Consider the following 17,703-nt stretch of genomic DNA (forward strand, 5'->3'; position numbering starts at 1 on the left):
CCTGGGAGGACTTTTCCCATCCCAGGCACCTCCCAGCTTTAGCCACACCCAAGCCAGCCTTGGCTGAAGTCACATGCGACCCGTCTTAGGTAAGAAGGCCTCCTTGGATGTAGAATTGATGCTTTCAAACTATGGTGTTGGAGAAGATCTTGAGAGTCCCTTGGACTGCAAGATCAAACCAGTCAATCCTAAAGGAAATCAACCCTGAATATCCATTGGAAGGACTTGATACTGAAGCTGAAGCTCCAATACTTTGACCACCTGATGCGAATAGCTGACTCATTGGAAAAGACCCTGATGCTGGGAAAGATTGAGGGCAGGAGGAGAAGGGAACGACAGAGGATGAGATGGTTGGGTGGCATCCAAACATCAGTGGATTGACTCAATGGACAAGAGTTTGAGCAAGTTCCCGGAGTTGGTGATGGACAGGTAAGCCTGGCATCCTGCAGTCCATGGGGGTCACAAAGAGTTGGAAGCGACTGAGCAAATGAACAACAACATGAGGCACACCTAGACAGGGCATGTAAAAAGCAGGGCCTTTCAGAGTCACACTGACCTGGGTTCGGATTTGACTGCACCACCTTTGCTATGCCTCTAGTCTATATGGTGAGTACCCACCCTGCAAGGATAGATGAGGTGTGAGATGTAGTAGGTGTGCGATGTAGTAGGTGTGCCTTGCTAGCTGGTATTGTCATGAGGTAGGACTGGGTAGCTCTGGGGGCTGGTCTGCTAGAGGGCTGCCTTCTCTCTGAGTAATGTGCTCTCCTGGTGAAAGCCCTGTCCTGCTTCCTGGTCTAGGGTCCCTATCCGAGCCTTGCTTGGCGGAGACAGAGCATCTGAGGCATTTGATGGTTTGCCAGTCCTGTGGGTAGGGCTGAGGCCAGAGTGTGCTCCAGAGCTGCAAGCCTCAGGGCAGTGCCCTCTCACTGTGGCAAGACTTGGGCCAGGCTACTGATTCCCCTCAACCCTCCCACCCCTCCTGGCTGGGAGCCCACCTGAGCCTCTTACTCCTGCCTTCCAGCATCTGCAGAGTGGAGGGACCGCTATGCACTTGCCCACTTTTGCCAGCAGAGGGAGCAAGTGCTGTGTCTGGGAAACTGGGAGGCTCCAGGCTGCCTAGCATGGGGTGTTCCTCCATGAAGCTCCTTGTGGGGTGGAGTGGGTGACTTGGAGTGGAACTGGCAAGGGTGGGGACTTCATCCCTTCTGAAGGGAGCCGTCTGTGAAGACCTAGGGCTCTGGATGGAGCCATGTGAAAGGAAGAGAAAGGGATCCAGAGGAGGAGCAGAAGCCATCATGTCTCACTCTATAATCTGTTCGGTGAATGTTGTTCCGTGCCTACTCTGCACTGGGAGCCCTTGTCACATGGGGATCCTCACTGGGCTGACGTTCAAGTATGGAGGCTGTGACAGGCAGATGTGCCTGTGGAGTGATTGTAAACGCGATATAAAGGACATAAACAGAGGGCTGGTGACTCAGATGGTAAAGAATCTGCCTGCAATGCAGGAGAACTGGGTTGGATCCCTGGATCAGGAAGATGCCCTGGAGAAGGGAATGGCTACCCGCTCCAGTATTCTTGCCTGGACAATTCCATGGACAGAGGAGCCTGGCGGGCTACAGTCCATGGGGTCACAAAGAGCTGGACACGACTGAGAGGCTGGGCGTGGGAGAGGGGCCTGGGGCCTGGGGCCTGGCTCCATGACTTAGCTAGCTGACCAGGTGGGGTTGAGCTACAGCCAGTCTGGGAGTGGGAACTGCTTCTTCCACAGGTGCTTTCTAGCTTCGGGGTCCCATCGTCACCAGAAGGTACCACATGTCACCATGGGAGCTGACCACCTGCAGGCTTATCCACTGAGCCGGTCCTTGGAGGCCCTGGAGTCGGTCAGGCCTGGCTTCCAGCCTGACTTGGTCACTTGCTGACTGTGTGACCTTGACTGAGACACCTAACTTCTCTGTTTTGGCATCTCCAAGGACTGCCGGGGCCTCCTACATAGCATATGGACTGGGCTGTGTTCATCCAACTTCTTCTCTGGCCAAATGGGGGCCTTAGACACGTGTATTAGTTTTCTGTTGCTGTGGTAATAAATTTCCTCAAACTTAGCTGCTTAAAGCAACCTACACCCATTCATCATCTCAGTTTCTATGGGTCAGGAGTCCAGGCATGGATTAGTGGGATCCTCTGCTCAGGGTCTCACAAAGCTGCAGTCACAGTGTCTGCTGGGAGTGGGGTCATCTGAGGCCTGGGGGTCCTCTTCCAAACACATGTGACTTTTGGCGGAGCTAATTTTCTTGTAGCTATGGAATTCATTGAGGCCACATCTTCAAGGCCAGTAGGAGAGACCTTTCTGCTGTATCACCTTCTTCAAAGGGACTCACCTGATTAGGTCACGCCCACCCAAGATAATATCACTTTTGATTAACTCAAAGTCAACTGACTATAATATTCCACTATATTCCCTGGTTCCACCCACATTCAAGGTGAGGGTACTATTCAGTCCATGTGAACTAGGTGGTAGGAATCTTAGATTTCTAAGGCCATCTTTAGAATTATTAATATGATGAAATAATTTTGATTAGTAATCATGCAATGATCAGTAATGATTATTTCTTAATTTGTTCTTTAGTTTTGAAACAAGCAAACAGAGAAGAATTTTCAGTTTTGAGGATATTCAAATTCAGTAAAATATTTCACATATAAACAAAAATTGCTCACCAAACAAAAGCTTTCTACTTGTTACTTTACACTGCAGCACAATTTTTTATTTTAGACACAAAACAAGCCTCCAAGTGGTCCCATAGAATGACAGAACTGAAGGAACTCAAGTCCTGCATTCTTTTTGTTTGTTTTCACACCCAGTGGGCTACCAGTTTTTTGAAATTTACTGTTTATATGTAGGAATGTGTCATATCATGGGGTTTGGGGACACCAATTGCACCTGAAGTGTGCTTGAATGAATTGGAACAGTTAGAAACTTACCCCACAAACACACAAGCAGGAAGCAAGTAAGGTGAATGGATAAATGGTGGTACATCCATGCAATGGAATATTTGTTGTTGTTCATTTGCTCGGTTGTGTCCAACTCTATATAACCCCGTGGACTGCAGCACACCCGTCTTCTCTGTCCTCCACTGTCCCCTGCAGTTTGCTCAAATTCGTGTGCATTGAGTGATGTTATCTAACCATCTCATACTCTGCCACCCCCTTCTCCTTTTGCCTTCAATCTTTCCTAGCATCAGGGTCTTTTCCAATGAGACAGCTCTTCAGGTGGCCAGAGTATTAGAATTTCAGCTTTAGCATCAGTCTTTCCAATGAATATTCAGGGTTGATTTCCTTTAGGATCGACTGGTTTGATCTCCTTGCAGTCCAAGGAACTCTCAAGAGTCTTCTTTAGCACCACAGTTCAAAAGCATCAATTCTTTGACTCTCAGCCTTCTTTATGGTCCAACTCTCACATTCCATACATGACTACTTGAAAAGCTATAGATTTGATTATACAGACCTTTGCTGGCATAGTGATGTCTCAATGGAATATTATTCAATAAGAAAAAGAAATGAGCTATCAAGCCATGAAAAGACAAGGAGGAACTTTAAATGCATACTGACACTGGAAAGGAGCTGATTTGAGAAGGCTACCTACTGTATGATTCCAGCGTTGGACATTCTGGAAAAGGAAAACTATGGAGACAGAAAAAAGATCAGGAGTTTTCAAGGCTTTAGGGAGGGATGAATAGACAGAGCACAGTGGATTTTTTAGGACAGTGAATCCATTTTATATAATGTGGAATGGTGGATACATTGTATTTTTGTCAAAATCCATAGAAAGTACAATGCGAAGAGTGAACCCTGATGTAAATGGTGGCTTTTAGTTACTAACAGTCTATCAATACTGGTTTGTCAGTTATAACAAATGTACCACACTTATGCAAGATGTTAATATTAGGGGTAACTCTGTGCACTCAATTTTTCTGTAAGCCTAAAACCACTCTGAAAAATAAAGTCTATTAATTTAAAAAATACCACGTGTAGATAAGTCTGCATGTATCAAAGTCTGCCCAGATAATTGGATCTTTTAATTAACTGCCACATAGAATACGGTGTTTATTAAAGGATAAGGAATGAAAATGTGCTAATTGGAAGTTAACATGTATTAAAGACCAACAGTAACCGTAACACTAGTTTAGAAATTAGACCAAGTGATTTTTTGAGGGAATGATATTTTATCACTGATACAGTTTAAGACTGCTGCTTAATGATAACAAAGTGGAGACTGACTTTTGGTTTGTTTTGCTAGTTTTAAGAGTTCCGGCCATTGCACCCAAGTTTTGCCTGTGCTGGGGTGGACCACGCCTGCCCCACCCTTGGTCCACCACTGCAACAAGCCAAGTGTTTTCCGTCTCTGCACAGTATATTGCTGAATGCTGCTTCACATCTCACAAGGTCTTGTTGAGAAGAGAAAGAAACTCTTCTCACATATCTTTTTAAAACATTTAATTTTCGATAGGGTTTATTTTTTAGAGCAGTTTTAGGTTTACAGCAAATTTGAGCAGAGTAGAAAGTTCCTGTATACCCCTGCCTCACACATGCAGTCTCCTCAACTATGGACAACCCACAGCACAGTGGTACTTTTTTTTTTATAGTCGATGAACCTGCATTGATACACCATGGTTACTCAAAAGTCCATAGTTTACAAGAGAGTTCATCCTTGGAGTTGTGGTTCTCTGAGTTTGGACAAATGTATAACAACATGTATCCACCATTCAGGTGAAGAGTTTGACCTAAAATCCTTCTTCTGTTTATCTTTCCCTCATCTGTAATCCCTGGCTACCACTGATCTTTTTATTTATAGTTTTGCTTTTCCAGAAAGTCATGGAGTTGGAGTTATACAGCATTTTCAGATTGACTTCTTTCACTTAGTGATAGTGCATTTGTTTCCACGGTGTCTTTTTGTGGTTTGATAGCTCATTTCTTTTTCTCACTTAATACTATTCCATTGTATGAATGTGCACCACAATTTATTTATCCTCTTGTGTCATGTGCTCCTTTCTGAGGCAGCCCCTGGCAATTGAATTACCACAAGTGACTGACAGGTGTCACCTGGAACACAGAGGAGTCCAGCCTCCTCTGAAACAGACCAACTAACACATGAAAACAACCTCGAAGTGTTTGTTTCTACTGTCTATTGTTTCCTCGGTTTTTCTCATGGATGTGTGAATACTATCTAGAAACCTTGGATTCAAAATGTAGAAAGTATTTCTGTTTGCTTTGCATGAAGGCTTGGGGGTGCTACTGTACTGGGATCACCGTAATTCAATTTCAAGGTTTGATATGATTGGTAAGAAACCAGGGTACAAGTCTGTGCAGGGCTGGTTTATGTCTTATCTGCACCCCACCCAGGGTATGTACTTCCACTGCTGTGAGTGTGGGTCTCAGCGTTCCCAAGCTTGGGGTTTTCACTTCTTTTCCTCCAGCCCTGAGTGGACACTCAGACCCCAGCTCCCACTCCAGGACCCGTTTCTCCCGAGTAAGCAAATGTTCTCTGGACATTTGAGCAGTTTTGTGGGCTGGGCTCCTCTCTGATTCTTGTCTTCTCCCGGATCTTATCACAGCAATTCCTCAAGACTTTGTCATCTTTGTTGTTTTCAAGATGTTTTTCCAGTTTTTTTTTTTTGGCTCACCTTTTCACTATCCTCAGGAGAGAACTGGCCTGAATTACCTTGTCCACCCTGATCAGGAGTTCACATGAAAAATGGGTGACCGTGACCTTGCTATGTGAGAAAGAGCAACACCTGCTTATTCACGGCAGGAGACTTTACGGCCTTCCTGGGCTTATGTTTGTCACAAAGAACCCCACACTGGCCAGGCACATAGCTGTCCTGGTCATGAAGGATGAGTGATGCCATTGCTATGAAGTTACTCTCTTGGCCCCAGTTTTCCTCTCATCACATGCAGAAGTAGCAATCGAGGAGCCAGGAGATTTGGTTTCAGTCTTGGCTTTGCCACTTGCTCATTCCTTGCCACGGATAAGGAAGTTACTTCCTCTTTTAGGTCTTTGCTTTTTCTTCTTCTTTTTTTTAATGCTTATCTGCAACCTGGGATTAAGAATCAGATCCCCTAAGATTATTTTGGAAGATAATGTCTGTGAAGATGCCCAACTTGCTGCTTGACACATGTAGATGGTCGAAAAATGTTTGATGAATGTTAATCTGAACCAGTTACATGACTGTATCGATTTAGTGGCAACTACTAGAAAAATCACCCAAATAACAATAGCTTTAAAAAGAATTTATCTCTCTCTCTCATGTATCAGACATCTGAAGGCAGGTGGTTCAGGGCCAGGGTGGTGACTCCACGTTTGTCCAGGCCTTAGACACAGTTCATCTTACTGCTCCTTGATCCTTACTGCATCCCCTTGTGGGGCAAGGATGCTGCTGAGGCTCCATCTGCATTTCAGGCGGCAAGACAAGGAAGGGCAGGAAAGGGCATGCATTCAAAGGGACTTCTTGGGGGTCCTGCACAACTCATCTGCTTAATCCTTTTGGACCAAACCTTGCATATGGCTCACACAGAGCTGCTGGGGAAGTGGGGACATGGAATCTCTGAGCTGGGTGGCACTTGGCTACTTGTAAGTTTCTTTTTCTAAGAAAATAAGGAAAAGCAAATTTGGTAGGCAACTAGCAGTTTCTCCCACAGTGACCGTGAATGAATCTCTTTTCCTTGTTGAACTTTGGTGTCCTCTTCTATAGAAATTGGTGGTGGTGATCTGGGCACTGTTGGCTTTTTGGGTGGCGTGATTCTTCACTGTGCAGAACTGTTCTAATGCGATGCAGGACGTTGAACCTCTCTGGGCCATGCCTGTTAAGTTTCAGTAGTAGCCCCAGGCATTGTGACGACCAAAACAACCCCACTCTTTCTAACTGCCTGTTGGGATCAATGCCACTCCTTGTTGAAAACCCTTGAACAAGATGATTCTAAGAGAGTGACATCTGTGAGAGCCGGTGATTCTATGATGCTTGGGCCTCAGTAACTTCATGTGTCACACGAGCAAATGAAAAGGAGAGGATGGGGATGAAAATAGCTGCTCTTTTCATTCTCCCAGGGTTGGGAGGAGAAGGAATCCTTATGCAGCTAGAGCCAAGGTCACTGGCCTCCAGGTGGTCAGAGGAGGAGAAAAGACGGAGGAAGGAAGGAGCCAGGACAGAACCTTCCAAAGCATGGCAGGAACCCAGGACACCTGGTCCCAAGAGGGGCCCACTGCCCCTCCCAAGGCCCTCTGGAGGGAGAGCCATCTCTGGAGAAGCTGGCATGCTGGCCTCCATCTGTCATGATGGCCTCATTAGCGGCTCCCGTGTCCATTGGCGGGACCTCATAAGGGGGGCCTGTCTGACCTTTGGGGCAGCAGATGCTACATCTGGCAGGCCTGATCAAGCCCAGGGGTGCTGCCTCTTCTCCTTCGGGCTCTCTGTCCTTGCCTGTCTAGGGGCCCTCCAGGGGTGGTAGTCAGGTGGGTCACGGGGTACTCAGCCCAGTGGGTTCCTCTGGGGAGGAACTGTGGGCTCCAGAGTCACACTGCCTGGATTCAAACCAGATTCTCACACTTACTTAACAGTGTGACTATGCCTGAGACCTCTTTGTCTTGTTTGGGCCTCATCTGTGCAATGGAAATAATAATAGTTCATGCCTCACAAGGTTGCCATCAGACTTAAATGAGACAATGTTGATAGAACATGGAGAAGCGTGCCTGGCATACTTTGGGCACTCAGTAAGTGGTGGCCCTTATTCTTCTGGGCGGAGCCCTGCCTCTCTCTTTGTTCCTCGCAGGAGATTCTGGTGCACACAGTACGGCTTCTGGATTGTAAGCAGCTTGTCTGAGGTTCCAGAGTCAGCCAGACCTCATGTGCTCCATCACCCCATGGTGAAGAGAGATGCTCCCTGGAGGGAGTGGGGAGTGGACCAGCTGAGGCCACACAGTAGGCAGAGCCCCCAGCTGCCCCCAGCTGTGTCCATTGCAGGTCTGGAGCCCAGGGGCCACCTGCCCCTGGGCAGACAGAGATGCAGACACAGGCCTGTATGCAGCCTTAGGGGGTCACCTGCAGCCTCATCTCAGAACCTGTGCTGGGAGTCGGGGTCACCCAGGCCACTGGCAGGGAAGGGCTCATGAAGGGCTCCTATGAGTTGCCAGCAACTCAGGGCCCCGGTTGCTTGTTGCAGGGGAAGGTGTGGGGTTGAAGGGAGCGGGCGGGCCGGGCTGGGTTCTGAAGGCACTCGGGGGAGGCCAACAGAGCCACGACTCAGGCACCTCTCACCCCTCCAAAGCTCCTGCTCCTGAGGTGTGGAGAGGGGGTGAGGGCTGTGCTGGGGGCCGCCGGGGCTTGAGACCAGTGAGCGGGGTATGAGGTCAGGACCCGAGCCAGCGCGGTCCTGGTTGTGGCATTCAGTATCCGTGAGCTAACATAATAATTCCGGCACTATCGTTATAGATGGCCATGAATAATGAATATGAGCTAGCAAGGAGAATAACTATTTTTAGTCCTTTAGTGTTTTTCGTGCTTCCTGTGTGCCAGGCATCGGGCCAGGCGCTGTCTCTGAACTGTCTCCTTTAATCCTCTAGTCTTAGGAGGGAGGTGCTGTCAGCTTTGTCTTCAAAAAGGAAATGGCACAATGAGGTCCTCAGTGGTTAGTTCAAGGTCACACGACGGGTGAAGCAGAGGCTGGGACTGGATCCCGCTGTGTCCACTCCATGGGTTGCCCATTGGACGTAGATGCTGCTTATTAGCTGGGAACCACTATGCCTCTTGGGATTTCCTTTTGCTCACCAGCAAGATGGATTTTTTAAAAGATACTTTTATCCTGATTATGTCATAGGGTAGTGAGTGGTCAGAACTAATTGAATAAGGCATGTGACCAGTATTTGTATGTTCATTCATTATTCGATCAGCAATTATTTATCAAGCCCCTATCTGGAGCTGGCCACTTTTCTAGGGACCAGAGATCTTCTAGGAACCAGTAAGAACAGTTGAGGTCCTTCCTCGGTCCCACTCATGGGATCTAAATAGGGTAGGGGGGTGGGTAAGGAAATACCCAATAAATCTGTCAATGAATGAACAAATATGGTGATTTCTCATAGTGTACGGTGCCGTGAATAAGACAGATGATGGGTCTCACTCGACCTCAGATGGGTTGGTGGAGAGGGACCATCTGAGCAGTTGGAGCAGTTGGAGCAGTTGATGTAAAGAGCCAACCATATAAGGAACATTCCCCATGAGGGGTCACCAGGGAGGTCTGGCTGGTGGCTGGGCCGCCGTAAGCAGAGGGGAGAGAGGTATGAGATGGAGCTTGGGGCCAGGCAGGGGCCACTAGGGGAGGCCTGTGGGCACTGCCAGGGAGCTTGAGTTTTACTCTCAAGGTAATGGGAGCCCAGTTGGCTGCTAACACTAGTTCAATGGCCTGATGGTGTGGGGCTGATGTTCTGCCACTCTTGAAACTGCCCCCTCTGGGTGTAGGTGTCTGCAGCCACTCCAGGCAAACACATTTATACAAGGCAGATTCTGCTCCCTCTGATGAATCAGAATGGCGCTAACTGCAAGAGAGGCTAAACAAGGAGAGTCGGGTGTAGGAAGGAGTTTCTCTGGCTGGAGAGAGGAGGCAGGAAGAAGAGCTGGGACTTGAGGTGGGGCGTGGTGGTTGACTGCCCCAGTGCTTCTGCATCATGCACCATCACACACCGGCATCGGGTGGTCTGGGCTGGCCTGAGATTCTGCATCTCTCACGAGCTCTCTAGAGATGCTGATGTGGTTGGTCTGTTGCCCACACTTCCAGGAGCATGGGTAGACACAACTGAAAAGTTTTATGTAAGAGTGGTTACCTGATTTCTGTGGTTCTGTGGAGAAGGCAGTGTAGGGGACAAGAAGGGACACTGGGAGGCTAAAGAAGCCAAAAATCCTGGTCATTTGGGTTAAGGTGGTGGCAGAGGCTATGACATTGGTGGGTGTTTATATTATTTTTTTTTAATTTAGAAAATTGTGGTAAAATATTCTTAACAAATTTTTATTATTTTAATCATTTTAAAGTGTACAATTCAGTGGCATTATATTCATTCCTAATGTTGTGCAGCTGTCATCACTATCCATTTCCATAACTTTCTCATCATCCCAAACAGAAACTCTGTACCCATTAAATAATAACTCCTCCTTCCTTCTCCACCCAGTCTCTGGTAATCTCTGTTCTACTTTCTGTCTCTATGCATGTGACTATTCTGGGATAATTCATAGAAGTAGAATCATACAATATTTGTCATATTGCTTCTGGCTTATTTCAGTTCGGATGCCTTCAAGGTTCATCTACATTGTAGCTTGTATTAGAATGTTGTTCCTTTTCACAGTTAAATAATGCTGCATTCTATGGATATTATGTGTTTTGTTCATTCATTCATCTGTTGATAGGTATTTAGGTTATTTCCACATTTTGTCCATTATGAAGGATACTTCTATGAACATGGTGTGTAAGCATCGGTTGGAGTTCAGTGGTTGGTTTTGCGATATGTTTTGGAATCATCAGAACTTGCTGATCGTAGGAAGGAAAGGCAGGGATAGAATTAAGAATGATTTCTGGTGATGGTGGCGTTTACATAGATGGGGAAGACATTGTAAAGTGTTCTACAAGCATCAGGTAAGTATCAATATTTTATTTAAAATTGTTCTGAGGAGTTAGCTATGAAATCGTCACTAAAGGCACCAGAACATCACTTTTGTAAGTCATACATCTAGGGCCTGGGAACTCCACACTTTAGTAACTGCCTGATTTAAATTGGGACTTGGCAGACGGTGGCCCACAGACCAAATCTAGCCCACCACCTGGTCTTATACAATCCGAGAGCTAAGAATAGACTTCACAGTTTTAAATGTAAATGTGAAAAAAGACCATGTAGCCCTTTAGCTGACAGTTGTTCAGTTTTGCTTTCTGGCTCACACAGCCTAAAATATTTACTGTCTGGCCCTTTCCAGAAAAAGTTTGCCGACCCCTGGCCTAAATTAACTGCTTTGGTTCAGACTGAAGAGATGTGCTCAGTGGAAATAAAAAACAAAACAAAATCAAATCCCCCCTTACCCCTGCCAACCTACTTCCGCATTTTCCCCCCAGAAATTCGTGTCAGCAAGTCACCCCCTACCCTGAGTCCTGCCCTCTGCAGGTCACTGGAGTAACCAGCCCCCATCAGTTGCGACCCTGAAGCTGATTAATGTCAGCACAGTGCTGTTTATCAGGAACAAGTGATTTATTTTAGCATCTAAATTTTAAATGGTGTCTATGCTTCCCAGGAAGCTGTCTGGTTTAGAAAATTGCCTCTAATAAATGCATGTTATAAATCCATTATTTTGAACGTAAAGAAAGGTATTCAAGTCTTATAAGAGAGAGCCAGTTTCTCCTCATTTTAACTAAATACACATTGTGTACCTAAATAATGCAAAACAATGGTTTGAATGGGTGCTAAATTATCAGCTTCACAAAATGCAATCACAGCTCTTATTTTTTCAATTAATCATGGAAAAAATTCCATTTTCTGGCATGTCCCTAGTGAGGCTTTCTAAAGTATCCAAGATTCCATGGTGCTTCTCAGTCCATCGTGCCTTGAAGTGCTTCATGGAAGGTGGCTGGAGAGGGTGAACCATCCACTCACAGGCCCCGGCTTTAAGGGTTTTAACTATTGGCTCCAGTTCCAGATGGTCCTGTGAGTCCTCACCTGATTGCTCAGGGATGCTGTGACCTGCTTCTCAGGCAGATTGGGGCAGCTCATTCTTGACCTCCCAAAGTTCTTTTTCTTTTTAAAAAATTTATTTATTTGTCTTCATTGCAGCATGCAGGATCTTTAGTTGCGGCATGTGAATCCTTAGTTGCAGTATGTGGGGTTTAGTTCCCTGACCAGGGCTTGAACCTGGGCCCTGTGCATTGGGAGCTCAGTCTTAGCCACTGGACCACCAGGGAGGTCCTGAGCTCCTGAAGTTCTGATTCTTTTGGTTCATGTTCACTCAGTGCCTGAGGGGCTGGGTGCTAATGGGGGTCAAATTCAGCCCCAGGCTATGCCCCCTTTTTTTTGACTTCAGGGGCCAGGATTGGGACCAGATACAGGGCTTGGACAGGCCCCAACCCTTTGGAGACTGTGGTGTGATTTCCAATAAGTTGCTCTTGGCTACCATCAAAACTCTTCACTGGAGAATTTCCCAAACAGCCACGTTTGAGGGTGCAGGGCTTGGGTAGGAGACCTTTTGGGCCCTTTGCAAATGTAGCCCCCTGCTCCTCAATACTCACTCTGCATTCCAAGGGAGACTGGGAGCAGTGGTCTTTGTCTGGCTGTGGGAAGTTCTGGGCAATGCACGTCTATGTGCCTCACCTTTGCATAACCCAGAGGGACTCCTGGGACTCTGCACCCTCCACTGAGAACACTGGTGCAGGGGCCATTGGCTGGTTCGTGTGGTGGAACTGGTTGGCAGCTTTCGTCTTGCAAAGTTCATTCATTCATTCAACAAATATTTACACTGCATCTCGTACATGCTGACCACTGTCCTAGGCATTTGGGAAGCACCAGGGAGCAAAATAGACAGAGCCCCTGCCCTCGTGAGGCTACATGGGCGTGTGTTCAGTTCTGCTGTAGAATACAGTGTGTGCAGAGGGGCCCAGATGTGGGAGGAGAGACTGCTGTGTCTGGGGTGCTGGGAAAGCTTTCACATGAGAAAAGATACTGGCTGGGGTCTTGAGTGCTGAGTGGGTTTTGCCAGAGCACACAGGGGCAGGACTAGGGAACAGAATTCCCAGTTTGTCTGTTTTATTTTTCTTTACAAATAAAGCAATTCCAGAGGAAGTCACTCAGAGGAAAAGGCACCTGTAGGTTGGGTTGGGGCGACTGAAGGACTTTGAACACTGTGCCAAAGGGTTTGGACTGTGCATTTGAAGCCTCGTTTTCAGTGGCCCGCTCCCCAGTGAGCAACTCTAGGGGAGCCATTCACAAACACTTGAAGATGAGTGGTGCCCCCTAAAGTTGGGTCCTGCCATTCTTCACTGGTCATGGTGCGCGTGTGCATGCTCAGTCATGTCTGACTCTTGGCGACCCCATGGACTGTAGCCCAACAGTCCATGGGTTTTCCAGTCAAGAATTCTGGAGCAGGTTGCCATTTCCTTCTCCAGGGGATCTTCCCCAACCCAGGGATCAGACCTGTGTCTCCTGTGTTGGCAGGCTGATTCTTTACCGCTGAGACACCTAGGAAGCTGTTCCTTGGTTGTGGTCTCCCTTGTCTCCAGCCAAGGGCTGGCTGGCTGGGTGCCTTTTGGAGAGCATCCCGACTCGCCCTACCTTTCTAGTGATCACATTGAATAACTTCTCTCCTCTGAGGTGCCGGCATGCCACACCTCCTGAATTAGGACCAGAATTCATTAGCACCTGTTTAGTTTTCTCTCTGAGCACCATCAAGGTGCCAGATTCCCTGTGCCTGTTTTTCTCAGCACAAAGTGGTTCTTTATGTACAGCGATTTTACCTGTGGGCTCAGCCCCAACCTTGGGGCTCTGAGACAGCATGCAGTGGGAGTTTAGCCCAGGTGTCCTCAAGTCTGGTCCTTGGAGCTCTCATCATTTTGCCAAAAATGTGGAATTTCCTCAGATCTACTAAATTTAAATTTGAATCTCCGGGTGGAGCCTGGGGTCAGTTTTTTTGACATGTCTCCCCAAATGATTCTTTGTTTTTTTTTTTGGACCATGCTATGCTTTTGACTAAGACCATGTAGGATCTTAGTTCCTGGACCAGGGATCAAACCTGCATCCCCTGCAGTGGAAGCTCAGACTCTTAACCACTGAACTGCCAGGTTCTTAGGCTTGTAAAAGTTTGAGGACTACTGTGTCAGAGGAAAGCTCCATAACATTTTGGGGAGCTGGGGCTAGATTTCCTCGATTGGAACTCATGCATTTAGCACCCAGAGATAGTGGGACCTTGGCTGAACTGGCGTCTGCCTGGTGCTGCCAGGCTCAAGTCACTACCCTCAAGGCTGCTGTTCCTGGTGGAGAGGGTGAAGTTTTCTCTCTTAAAGCTTTGTCTCCTTCCCTGGGATTTCTACCCTCTGGATCACACCAATCAAGCCGGATGCTTCTCCCTACTTTGATATTAACAAAGCCACTCCCACTTTCTTTTCACTAGTGTTAGCACGGTACCTCTTTCTCCATCCTTTTCCACTGAACAGTGCCTTGGTCTTTTGACAGTGCCTTGGAACTGTTATGGCACGTCTGGCTGTGTCATTTCACTTGCTGATTCAGGATCAAGGTCTAGTCTTGTCTGACATCCTGGGCCCATTTGATTCTAATCAGTTTATGTTGTGTCCTTGGGCTACATCATTCTTTCAAAAGTTGTACCCTGCCCCTTTCCCTCCTGTTACACTTGTAAGCTACTGGCTGTAAATTGGAGGTCCCCATGACCTCTCCTTGCCTCCAATTAACCGTCTAGAATGGCTCACAGAACTCAGGAAAAGTTTACTTATGGTATCGCCAGTTTATTGTAAAAAGGACACAACTCAGGTACAGTCAGATGGAAGAGAAAGAGAGAGCGAGGTGTGGGGGAAGGGACCCCCTCTGGGTGTGCCACTCTCCCAGCACTGCTACTTGCTCACTGAGCCCCTAGAAGTTCTCTGAGCCTCTTGAATTAGGGCTTAAAAAAATTTTTTTTTAATGGAGGCTTTATCACATAGACATGATTGATTACATCATCAGCCACTGCTTGAACTTGATCCCCAGCCCCTTCCCCTCCTAGGAAGCTGAGTTGAGGGGCTGAAAGTTCCACCTCTCTAATCACATGATTGCTTCCCCTTGGCAACCAGCCCCCATCCTGTGGCTGGTTATCCAGGGACTTTCCAAAAATCACATTTTAACATAAATTCAGGTGTGGTTGAAAGGACCTTGTTATGAATAACAAAAGAGTCTCCTTTCATCTTTATGGCTCTTATCACTTAGGAAATTCCAAGGTATCCTGAGCTCTGTGCTAGGGACAGGGGTGAAGACCAAATATCTCTTTCTTGCTGTAAGTCACAATATCACAGGGAAGCACCAGGGAACATTTTAATGGTTCTCCAGACAAGGGTACAAGGATCCCTTCCTGTCTTTGGTTGGTATGGTGTGAGCATGGGCTGTTTGTCACTGTTGCAGGCCTCTTATGATCATGTGGGTAAAGTCAAGAGAATACCAGGGAATCTAACCCAAAGCCCTGATTTTGTTGAGCTACTAAATTAACATGATCTGGAAGACACTTGCCTCTAGGCTAACTCTTTTTTAAAAATATTTTTCAAAGTTGATATGGTGTATTTTAATTTTTATTCAGTACAAGAAATTTTTTCTTTCTTTTTTTTTTTTTTCTTTTTTGTCCACATAGCATGTAGGATCTTAGTTCCCAGACCAGGGATTGAACTTGTGCGTCCTGTATTGGAAGTTCCGAATCTTAACCACTGGACCACCAGAAAAGTCCCCAGGTTAACACTTCTTTAAAACATAATTAATTATTATGATTTATTTTTTGGCTGTGCTGGACCTTCATAGCTGTGCATGGGTTTTCTCTAGTTGTAGCAAGCAGGGGCTATTCTTTAGTTGCAGTGTGCAGGCTTCTCACTATGGTGGCTTTTCTTGTTGCAGAGCAAGGGTGCTTAGAACATGTGGGCTCTAGAGTACAGATTGCAGTAGTCGCGGCACACAGGTGGAATCTTTCTGGACGAGAGACTGAAACCTGTGTCTCTTGCATCGGCAGGCACATTCTTAACCACTGAACTACCAGGGAAGTTTGTATGTACCTACCAGGTTAACTTTGTATGAGATCATAAGTCACCTTATTATGGGAGCTAATTTAGTTGAACATTCTGTTACTTGTAGCTAGCAGCATTCCCGGTTGTTATGGTCCCTAAAGAGCTTACAGGGCTCCTGGGGTAACAGGGAGCACGCTCAGGGGTCGTTCGGTCACCACCTGGCAACGATAAGTAACTCCGCAGCAAGCAGGCTGGTAGAGGCCCTACAAAGTAGGAAGGCAGGGTGGGATCAGTGGGAGTCGCCAGGTTCGGGAGGAGTTCAGGCAGAAGGAGGCAGGAGGTGGTGAGTGGGTGGATTTGAGGTCACAGAAGTGATTCTGAACTTGGGCTTTGAAACTTGCCTTTACCACTCACCAGCAGGGGGACTTTAGAGACCAAGAGAGACTTGGCCTCTCTCAGCCTTAGTTTCTCACCTGTTCAGCGGGGATGATTCTAGGGCCTAAATCATGGGGCTTTGTGAGGATTTGAAAAAACACTTAGCAGGGTGTGTGGCACACTCCCAAATGAAAACCATTGTGATGACTGTTCCCGAGGCATGAGTCACTAGTCAGAACCCTGGTTGCAGTCACACTCCTGCCACCTGTCCTTAACCACAGGTCTAACTCCCCTGCCGCAGGTGGGCACAAAGAAGAAACTTGCCGGCAAAGTGGTTCTTTCTTCAGGAGTGCTTCTGTTTCTTTTTGCTCATGCAATGGCTTTGTTCTCCGATTCTGGTTCAGCTCTACTCCTGCGCCTGGATTTTCCCCCTTCACACAGATCCTGAACTGGTCTTCAGGTCCATGGCTTTTTTCTGGCCATGAATTTGGACTCCTTTTTCTGGCAGGTCATGAGGTACCCCTTCTGACCTGCCCCTCTCGACTGCTCTGAGGATAAAGCCCCCCTGCTGATGAACTGGCTCACAGGTTGCCATGAGCCTCCAATTTCTCCCCCAGGGCACCCTTGACAACACAGGCATGTGAACACTGTTTGAGGTTGCCACAGTGAGAAGTGGATCTGAAGCCTCGTGTCTGATCTTTAATTCATGTGGATTTTGCAACTTGCTCACTTTAACAGGTCATTATAGGAGAAAAAGTTTACAGTAAGTTACCACCAGGAAAGAATACAAAGAATGTCCATAGCCCTATTAGTTAATGCATAGACTACAGTTGCAATGAGTCTAGCTATTTTTTAGTTATTGGACTGAATTAAAAAGAGAGAAGGTCAGTCCCTTTCCTCTGTCCAAGGTTACAGTATGTCAAACCCCCAGATCCCTATAACTCCGTGGTTGTGAAAGGCAACAGTTCTTTGTGCACTAGCTTTGAGTAATCACTGGTGAGAGACACCTGGAATACCATCAAAGCTGTGGGCCAGTGTAGCAGGCTCAGACTTCTTTTGATGATGGGCCTGATTGCCCAGGAAATACCGAGAAATAATTCCTTGGCCAGGTGATCCCACTGAGCTCTGCTTCTTGCTGCCCTCCAGGTCTTTAACTGGTCTGCTCCTTCTTCTTATCTGGTTTCATCCATGTGGCTTGAATTCTGCAGGTGGTGTCTATCTGCCTCTGCCCTTTGTGTCAGATAGGATATATGTAACAAAAAACCCAAATAGACTGTGACTTAAACTATTATGACACTGAATTATCTCCATATGAAGTTTGATCTTGAATCGATGAGCAGCTCAAAAATGTCAACAAGGACCCAGGCTCTATTGATCTATCTCTGCTCAGCCATATTTGCTGTGCCAGCTGTTCTTAAGCTTATTACCTTTTGATGGCAAGGTGGCTGCCTCAGCTCCAGCCATCATGTCCTCACACAAGCACATTCAAGGCAGGAAGGAGGAGGAAGGGGTAGTTTCTTCTATTAGGGGAATTTCTATCTCTTCTGTCAGGAAGCAAAATCCCTTTCA

General features: G+C 46.8%; 1 protein-coding gene across 1 annotated transcript in view; it reads left to right on the forward strand.

The window, feature by feature from the left end:
- The first annotated feature begins 388 nt into the window (after positions 1-388).
- Positions 389-17,703, forward strand: part of GOLGA7B (golgin A7 family member B) — a 62,425-nt gene continuing 45,110 nt past the window's right edge. Inside the window, exon 1 of the mRNA XM_065920069.1 lies at positions 389-429. The gene's annotated coding sequence lies outside the window, so the exon portion shown is untranslated. The remainder of the gene's footprint in view (positions 430-17,703) is intronic.

The sequence above is a fragment of the Muntiacus reevesi genome, chromosome 2, assembly GCF_963930625.1.
Source record: "Muntiacus reevesi chromosome 2, mMunRee1.1, whole genome shotgun sequence".
Taxonomy (NCBI): Eukaryota; Metazoa; Chordata; class Mammalia; order Artiodactyla; family Cervidae; genus Muntiacus; species Muntiacus reevesi.